Below are 8,484 nucleotides of genomic sequence, written 5' to 3' on the forward strand. Positions count from 1 at the left end.
AAAACAAGTATTCTGTTGCTTTTATAGCGTTGTCCGGCGGCGGTGTCCGCCATCTCTTGTTCAATTTGCTATCATTTCCTGTATAAATCATCTTACGTGATGTATGGATCCAATTTTGCGGACCGTGTCTGTACTGTGGCTAGCTACCACAATTCTGTGCTCGCTATTGATTGGATACTGTCTCAGTCATAGACATATGTCTATGGTCTCAGTGCTGTGCGGGACTTTCGTAATTCTAGAGTGGCCTTCTAGTGACGACCATTGAACAGTTCTTTGAACTTCACAGATGGCTGCGTCCAAAAAGGCAGTTGCCTTGATGCCTGGCTGCCTGATTAGTCATCTTTTCTTCAAAGACTTCGGAGGTGCACGCGAATGAAACGCACTTTGAAGGCAGAAAGATGTCAGAGTGAAAGTGATGCGTAATTACAAGCAATTAAGACGAGCTCTTTTACAGTTCTTTGCGTATGAAGAACGATCCATAATAGCTTTGCTGTGGGCTCTGAAAACGAATGGAATTATTTCATTCTAATTTCGGCACAAAATGCAATGCAAATATAGAATTACATTGCGATTTCACGCGTTTCATTTTCATTTGAATTTTGGCAGCGATGCTTCCATAGCTGAGATCCATCATCAAGTGTTACCATGCGGTGGCTTTGGATTTTTCTAAATGGTTAAATTATTTTTATCACGAAAATAGATCGTAACTTTATCGGCGTTCACTTGCCTGGAAGTATTGCCAAATAATTATAAGTCTATCAAATATTCATTATCATGCTGTATGCTTAAACTAACGTTATTCATATGAAGTCCAGGAGTGGACATCGAAGAAAATTCATCCCTACATGCTCAGGACAACACATTATTATTTGCATTATAATGAACAACAAAACGAAACTCTGAATAATTCTATTTTGCTATGCAGTCCAGTATTTTCGAAAAATGTTCTGAGCATTCAGGAATTATTTTAGTGAGACAATAAAATCCAGTAGATGGCACCCCAACATCAAACAATCTTTTTGGTGGCAAATATGTTTTTGTATTAAAGGTACAAATATTGTTAATCCATTGTAAGACCATTGTAAATCCCTTCCTATCATTGAAAAAGGCTCACTGACATGTTGACTCACCTTCTACCTGTGTTTATAGTCCATACATTCGGGTTTCAAAATATGCAGTTGATGGGCCGGCACCAAAACATCTATAGCTGTACAATAATTCAAGCTCATTGGTTGAAATGGCGTTAACTTCAGCGCGTTCACACAGAAAGGGGTGGGATAAACAGTGTTGTGGTTAGAGCGTATTTGTTGCTGCAATTCCTCTCTTGACCGTTAGAAGTCCGAAATTACCTATTGTACCTTTAATGTTGTAATATTCAAGATTGAATTATTCTAGTTTTCCTGTGTTAATAGGCTATACAGATCCTGATTTGTGTTTATATTACAATACATTATAATACTATTCCCCTCACACAACAGCTAGTAATCTGCAAATAATAATTGTATTATTTTATCATTATGCTTCAAATGCATCAACAATTTAGCCAGATCATATATTTTGCATTAGTTGCCAGAATGTGTAACAAATATTGAATGTCTGCAAAAAGATTGTCTTGTTACAATCCTGTTACATCAATATGTAACTGTTAAACTGTCATTATTACTGCAAAAAGGTTAAGAAAAGCCAATGTATAATAATGATAATATGAATTAATTGGCATCATTTAATATATACAATCCCATTTCCTCACCTGGATATTTTACTGAAGTAATTCTGTTAAATACCTCCATCAAGTGTGTACTGGCAGTGGCTTGCCTGGGAATTTAACCTCAGAAATACTCACATATTTCCCTGACCTATATGCTACATTGCTGCCCATTACTGAGTTACAAATAAAAAGTATTTTGTATATAAAACTACAACTTTACCAATTGTGACACAGCAACACTAAATTATGAAAAGTCAACTTAATTTTTTAAATCACAAAAACTGTTTACAAGCAGTTTTAGATCATCTGATGCAGGCTTCCATTTTGTCATTCTAGTCACAGTTTGCAATGAACTGTGCATCAGATTTCCCTAAAGGCATCCATTTTGTTAACAAAGTCCTATTCTATTTAAAGCACCGTTCTTAAAATCAGACAAAATTAAAGATCAAAGTCATTCCAAACCAACAACCTAAACTTCACAGTAATCACTTTAACCAACTATTTTAGAAAAAAAAGATCAAAAGGAAATACGGAATCATAAATTACCTCAAAACAAAGAAACCAACTTTACACATCAAAAGCACAATCCACATACTGTACAGAAACTAGTAACACAGAATCAAAGCAATTCAATTCAGAAAACAAAAATAGCAAATTAAGAAATCCAGCAAAACAAAAAAAAAACATGAGAAGGAGTCTCTTTTGCAGATGCCGGGTCTGTAAATATAGTAGTGTGCAGAGGGTGTCCCTGTTTCAGGGGGTGGACTACATGATCAGCTCTTTCCAATGATCCACCCACCATTTCTCTATAGCCAGGGCTTTGTATTTCTGACAGTCCACCAAAATGCTATTCTGGAGGTAGTTCTGGATTCTCTTCCGGAGATGTTGAAGTTCTTCATCTCCCACAGAACCTGCTTCATGATGTTGATGATCCCCCACTAACACTGGAGTTTGCTGGCCATAACAGCCCTCCAGCGGAAACCTGCTTAGGGAGACAGAGGAAACAAGGCCCCAGACCTGCCTAGCAAGGGAGCACTCGCAGAACAGGAGATGTTTGTATTCTGAGTCTGTGGGGGCAGCGTTCAGCTAGTGCTGCTATGCATGAATACTTTCGCATCAAATTCAAAAAATTGGTGCTAGCCTTCTAAGCAGTTAAGGGGTCTTCCCCAGCTTACCTACAAAAAATCATCAGACCCTACACCCCTGCCAGACCTCTTCGTTCAGCCGCCACATGCCGCTTGGCATCTCCCAATCTCCGAACCTCCACCTCACGCTCACGACTACTGTCTGTTCTGGCTCCACGGTGGTGGAACGAACTCCCCGTCGAGGTCAGAACTGTAGAATCTCTCCCCACTGAAGACGCACCTCTTCAAACAGCACCTCTCCCCGTCCCTCCCTACCTCCCTACCTCCCTGTGAACCTTAATTGTTGTCTTTGTGATTTACTTTGTGTATCAGTATTTTTAGTTGGCTAGGTAAGCAGTGTTTGGATAGTTAAGTTTGGTCACTTTTGCTTTGTTTGTTTATTTGTTTGTTTAAAGAATTTTTTTTCAAATAGGCCCTGGTCCTTATCTTTGTTGTACAGGTAGCAGTTGAAATTGTACTTCCCTCTAGGGTCTTTCAGCGAACTTATCCCTGGTTATGGGTATGCACTTTGTTGTATGTCGCTCTGGATAAGAGTGTCTGCCAAATGCCATTAATGTAATGTAATGTAGTGGGGAGACACCTATGAGTGGTCATCCAGGCAATGTCATTCTGTTTTTTTGTTTGTGTATTGCACATTTATGTGTGACATTTGCCCAGATGACTTGCTGGTCCCAGGCTGGACCACCCCTCGGGAGTGTTGCTCTGTGGCTGGATCTTAAAAAAGCCATAATGACCTCCCCGAGGTCTGGCCAGCCCCAGGCAATCATGTCCTGTAGGCAAAATCCCTCAAGGCCTCATGTACATAAGGGGGGTGCCAGCTATATGATAGTTAGGTTCAGTGTGCCCAAGCCCATTGCCCTCAGGAAGGGAGAGGCATAGTCCCTTGTGAAGGTCTACCAGTACCTACCAGAGGCCTTCTCAAGTTTCATTGTGTTCTGGTCTAGGGTGGCCAGACCCTGCACCAAAATGATGTTTACTATAGGACCCCCATGCTGCTCTTTCTCATACTCCTTGATGAGGGTGACTCTACTGAGTTTCGCCATGTTACTCCCCAGACAAAATGAAAGGCCAACCAATTGATCTTTTTACTTGTGTCATTGTCTGGGGGAAACATCCTCCCCACGTATAGGAGAATGGAAAGGGTTATTGCCTTCAGAACCACGATGGGATAGGTGCACTTCAGCTACAGATTTCCATGTGGACGTGGCTGAGGGCTCCCTCCCAGCTTAGCTTCCCCTCTCCATCAGCCTTTTTTAAACTGGATCTTAAATTAATAGATAGTTACCAAGGTAGTTTCACACAAGCAATCACTTTTACAAATGGTATAGTATTAAGTTTTTCTTCCACCCTAACTGAAACTACACTAAATCTAAGTTTTGATGGTGAATTTATTGGTGTAAATCACTGAAGCATTCCATCTCATGACAGAAAATGTAGGAATGGCTGTTAAATAACAGCGATTTAGAGATTAATTAATCGGGGGCTTACATTTTTTAAGTGTGAATGAATTAGCCATATTTTCTGGGTGAGAACCAAGTGTTGCCACTGTGTAGTGGCAACTTATTCCAAATCCACTTCGGTCGCTGAATAGTAGAGACTTATGTTTTGACGTGAGTCCATGTATTTTACTTCAACCGTCTGTTTGTACATTTTCTGAGATTTGCTATCATTAAAACAACAGCTAGCAAGGCTACTCATGAATCCAGGTTGGGAGACATGAAAACAATGCATGGCGGTTTATTTGCAAAAACAGAATCTTCCATGTCCAATCCAAGTTAAAGTAAATCTATTTCCTCAGTATAGCATAACGACGATGACGTGGGTCAAAACCTTTTTCACTCCACAGTAGCCAGCTTCCTTCTATCAACTAAACCTTGCACACATGATGTCTGACCAATAATCATGCACATGCGCAGTAACAATTAGACACTTGTAGAAACCAAACAAACGAAACAATGCATAGCTAAACATTTTCCATTTAGATACTAAATTAATCAGTCCTGATTATTATATAAAATAATCAATAGAAAAATTGCAAGATTCATAACCAAAATATTACTATACAAACTAAAACAGTAATCATAACATTAATGGCATTTGGCAGATGCCAAAGCAACATACAGTTGATTAGACTAAGCAGGAGACAATCCTCCCCTGGAGCAATGCAGGGTTAAGGGCCTTGCTCAAGGGCCCAACGGCTGTGCGGATCTTATTGTGGCTACACCGGGGATGGAACCACCGACCTTGCGGGTCCTAGTCATTTACCTTAACCACTACACTACAGACCGCCCTAAATCAGATTGATTTGGCTCTTAGACACAGTCTGTCTGACCCCGGTGGGGACTGAGCAAGCTGGCTCTGGCGGCATGTCTGTATGAGTGTGGACATGAACTTACCAAGCTCTCTGGAATAAGGTGAAGGCCTGTAGTGAGGTATCACTAAGGGTCTGAGCAGAGTCCACAACATTAAAAGATTGCAGCATCGGAGACAGACCTAGCATCAAGAGCAAGATAAAATTCCAATGCAACCCACATGGGCAGCGGTGTCATTGGCACAGGAGATCATCTGTATTCACCACTGACCTCGAGGAAAGCAGTTGGTTTCAAGGTTTGATCTGGTGAAAGCACCAGGGAGACTATAGATGGTTTGATGGCAGGTATGCTTCCTTCTCCCTACATTGCAGCAAAGTGGTGGGAGAGTAATGGGGTCTCCTCACACCTGTGATTCTCAGCATTGGTCAGGCCATATGCCAACTACAAGCATGTACACTTAGCGCCCTTAAGAGGCCGGAGGAGGAGCACAACACTGGCATCAAAGCTAGCTAGGTCGCTGTCGTATCCATACTGGGGAGGCCAGAGTATAGGAGATTCTAGCTAGACATGTAACAGAAACATTCCTTGGGACTGAAGGGGGAAACCAGGGACAAGTCTCAACACGACAAGCTTGGGCCAACAGAGCGCCAGCACTCCTGGGCCACAAGTGGTTATAGCAAGGAACTCTCATAGCAACTGACTCTTCAAGGGTTCTGCATTTCTGTATGTTTACACTAGGACTCGGAACTGTACTGTCCTCTCAGGTCCACTTTTGCACTTGTTCTTGTGTTTGATTTGCACTTTGCATTTAGCAGAGCGTCTGCTAAATGCCACGTAATGTAATGTAATGTAATGTAATGTAACTGACCACTTGGAGGGTAAGAAGCGAAACCAGAACTGTTTCACTAATGGCAATGGCAAGTGGTACGAAACAGATGCGGGCCGGCGGGGCAAAAGCCCTCCTCGTCCGCAAACATGTTATAACAGTTCTTGCTTCTTGCAACAAACCACTTGGAGACTGAGAAATCGTAGTAAGCAAGTGGTACCATACAGATGTGGGCTGATAGGACGAAAGCACTCCAGAGCCAGGCAGGGTGTCAGTAATTCGAGCAGATGAATGGAAACACTTAAAGCCAAACTACTCTCTCAAACAGCTACAATGTAGGCCAATAAGGGCAAGTACTCTATGATTTAAGCGGCAGAGACCAGTTAGTTAGCCAGTAGCTAGCAACACGGTACAAGGGAGTTGGTAATTCGGTCAGAATTTTAACCGAACCAATCTCTCAACCAGCTACAATACGCTTCAATAAGAGCGAAGTGCCGGAGGCAGAGGCACTAGAAACTAGTTGGCTAACCAGCTAACTACACGGTAGGCTACAAGCTAGCTACCAGCCCTGTATGCAGACTGAAAAGGTGAGGGACACCTGCACTGATGCCGCTAGCTAGCTAGCGTTACACTCACAGCCATGAAATGACCAGTAGCACAGTTCAAACCGCGGGTTGACAAGAGCGAAAGCACTCCTGGAACCTGAAAATGGTAATTATCAGACAGTGCAGTTCCAAAGCATTCATAGCTAAACATGAACGAAAAACTATTGCGGCTGGGTAGTAATGATGATTACCAAGCAGCGCAATTCCACACACGGGCTGATAGAACAAAAGCACTCTTGTTGGCCACGAAGAAGGATAGTAAGGTCTTAAAACCGAGGGAGGACTAAGGTAGAGTTTGAAAAGGTGGGTTTTGAGTCTGCGTCGAAATAGGGGGAGGGATTCTGCTGTTCTGACAGTGGTAGGCAGGTCATTCCACCACTGAGGAACCAGAACGGAAAACAGGCGTGAACGTGCAGCTTGACCGCCAGGTGCACGTAGAGAGGGAACCGTAAGGCGACCAGAGGTGGCAGACCGGAGTGGTCTAGCTGGGGAGTAGGGAGTGATCAGGGATTGTATGTAAGGTGGGGCAGTCCCCTTAGCAGCCTGAAATGCCAACACTAGGGCCTTGAAACGGATGCGTGCGGCAATGGGAAGCCAGTGGAGGCCAATGAGAAGCGGGGTGACATGAGCCGACCTGGGCTGATTGGTGATCAGGCGGGCTGCAGCATTCTGGACCAGCTGGAGGGGCTTGATGGCACACGCTGGGAGACCGGCTAGGAGGGAGTTGCAGTAATCCAGGCGGGAAATGACGAGCGCCTGGACTAGGAGCTGGGTGGCTTTCTCAGTCAGGAGATGACGGATACGGCGTATATTATACAGAAAGAACCTGCAGGTTCTGGCAGTGGAGGATACTTGTGGAGCCAGGGTGAGGCAGTTATCAAGAGTCACCCCAAGATTCTTTGCCGTACGGGAGGAGGAAACTACAAAGTCCTCAACAGTCAATGAGAGGTCGATTGACGGAGAGGACTTAGCAGGGATGTAGAGAAGCTCAGTTTTGGCAAGGTTGAGCTTCAGGTGATGGGAAGTAATCCACGCAGAGATATCAGCCAAGCAGGCAGAGATCCGTGTGGTGATTTGGGTGTCGGGGGGGAAGGAAATGAAGAGTTGGGTGTCATCAGCGTAGGAGTGATAAGAAAAGCCGTGGGAAGAGATAACAGAACCAAGAGACATGGTGTATAGCGAGAAGAGGAGAGGCCCAAGAACCGAGCCCTGCGGGACTCCAGTTCGTAGGGGTTGAGGGTCGGAGACTGCGCCCCTCCAAGTCACCTGGTAGGAGCGACCAGAGAGGTAGGAGGAAAACCAAGCGAGTGCAGAACCTGTGACACCCATCCCTTGACAGCGATGAGAGCAGAATCTCATGGTTGACTGTATCGAAGGCGGCTGACAGGTCGAGGAAGATGAGGACAGAGGAGAGGGATTTTGCTTTAGCAGAGTGGAGTGCCTCAGTGACCGCGAGCAGGGCGGTTTCAGTGGAGTGGCCACTCTTGAAGCCAGACTGGTTGGGGTCATGGAGATTGTTGTGGAGAAGATAAGTGGACAGTTGGGAGCAGACCGCCCGTTCCAGGGTTTTAGCGAGAAAGGGAAGAAGAGAGACAGGCCGGTAGTTGTTCAGGGCAGAGGGGTCAAGAGTAGGTTTTTTGAGGAGGGGAGTGACTCTGGCCCTCTTCAGGGAAGAGGGCATGGTGCCGGAAGAGAGGGAGGTGTTGATTAGAGAGGAGAGAAAAGGGAGAATGTCCTCAGATATAGATTGTAGGAGGGGAGAGGGGATGGGGTCAAGAGGACAGGTGGTTGGGTGGTGGGAAGTAAGGAGTTTCAGTGTGTCGGCGTCAGAGAGGGGAGAAAAGGAGGTTAGGGAGTTGGGGAGGGTAGGAGGGTCAGCAGGGGTGGA

The 8,484-nt window shown here is 44.4% G+C and overlaps 1 pseudogene; it reads right to left on the minus strand.

Moving 5' to 3' along the window:
* Positions 1-6,374: 6,374 nt before the first annotated feature.
* LOC133126445 (uncharacterized) lies at positions 6,375-8,244 on the minus strand (annotated as a pseudogene).
* Positions 8,245-8,484: the final 240 nt, after the last annotated feature.

Source organism: Conger conger, chromosome 1 (assembly GCF_963514075.1).
Source record: "Conger conger chromosome 1, fConCon1.1, whole genome shotgun sequence".
Lineage (NCBI taxonomy): Eukaryota > Metazoa > Chordata > Actinopteri > Anguilliformes > Congridae > Conger > Conger conger.